Source organism: Amblyomma americanum, chromosome 1, assembly GCF_052857255.1.
Source record: "Amblyomma americanum isolate KBUSLIRL-KWMA chromosome 1, ASM5285725v1, whole genome shotgun sequence".
Classification (NCBI taxonomy): Eukaryota; Metazoa; Arthropoda; class Arachnida; order Ixodida; family Ixodidae; genus Amblyomma; species Amblyomma americanum.
This window is the reverse complement of record NC_135497.1, coordinates 480,680,231-480,681,912: the sequence shown is the minus strand read 5'-3', so window position 1 is coordinate 480,681,912 and position 1,682 is coordinate 480,680,231.

Genomic DNA, 1,682 nt, shown 5'->3' with positions numbered 1-1,682 from the left:
TACCAGTTAATGTAACTGACAAGGGAATGCGCTCAGCCTCGAGGTGAGACTGCCGCTGCACGGTGCCTCGCGGGAAAGCAAACTCAGGGGGCTGCAGGGCAGGTCCCCACAAGGTCAAGTTATCGCACCGGCCGGATCACGGTCCTTCCTAGTTGAAGCCGATGACAGCGTTCTGCAGCGCAACCGGCAACACTTGCTCGCGACCAGGGAGCAATTAGCTTCATGCTCATCGGATGACAGCAACCCCGCTTAGAACCAACTAACTGAAACCCAGCAGGTCCCATTATCGCCACAGGACCGTGCAGCCACTGGTGCGACGGCACAGCCTCCACTGTCGAGGCGGTCCACGCGACCCACAAGGCCGCCCATGCGGTTAGCCTACAACATGAACTTTCAACAAATTAACAATGGTCAACAACGAACATTAAATAGGGGGATGTATCATATCAGGTGTTATCCATAGCCCGTCGAGTGCAACGTGCTCCCTTCCGCTCTCCCTTGTTATCTCCTACCTTCTTCCCCGCGGCCCTATAAATGTACGGACTGCAATACACCAGATGGATTGTTTCCTTAATTCGTGCCGTTCGTCGTCTCGATACAGAGCTGATTCCTGCAGGCAGAAGCATTACTGCAATCTTATATATATATATATATATATATATATATATATATATATATATATATATATATATATATATATATATATATATATATATATATATCAGAGGTATGGCTAACACACATGCACAAGAATCCAGTATTAAGAGAAAATCTGTTTTGTATCATGTGGGGTTTGATGCTGCTAAAGAGCAAAGAGGTTACTAGTGACACCGAAAACAAAGCTTCATATTAACTCAGACAGCCACTTTGTCTTTACACTGTGCAAGCACAATGAATTGCACAGGCGTTTTTCATTTTCCCAGAATCGAAATCGCTTAATCCAGATTCATAAAAATTCGAAATTCGACGGAGGCGAAATTCTATAGGACCGGGTACTGGGCGATGTCAGTGCACGTTAAAGAACCCCAGGTAGTCGAAATTTTCAGTCCCCTTCTCTACAGCGTCCATCATAGCCTGAGGCGCTTTGGGATGGCAAACCCTCCTAAACCAAACTAAACCAGTGTCAATCCAGACTCGTTTTGCTTTGTTGCTGGACACCAGTGCTACTGTATAACCTTAATAATCTAGCGCACACAAAAGTAGAAAAACGGGGCTCTTTATGTCATACATCACGGGTGTCAAGAGTCACCGGAACTTGGTTGCATAGGGGATGTTTTTCTTTAATTTATGCTGTTCATCAATAGGAGAATAAGAATGTGTTTTTGGAGACACTTAGGAATCAGAAAAAATTAAAATTGCAGACCACTAGATTGTGGTGTATTCGTGAAACTTTTCTTTTTCGAGTCATTTCTTGTCACATGACACTTATTACGTGACCTTTGAATGACGCCAGCAACGTTTCGTAAACGCAATAGTTGCCTAATATCAGTTCACATTCACAACAAACTTTACTGTCGTACACACCACAACGCGCTCACATTGTGCCCCTCTAACACGCTTGCACAAACGACTCTTCGTGCCGTATGCGTTGCGTGTCCAGCTGACACACACAGGGCGTTGGTACGAACCACAATCCGAGCAAATTCTTTTCCACTAAACATAAATACCCCCGCAAGCACCAG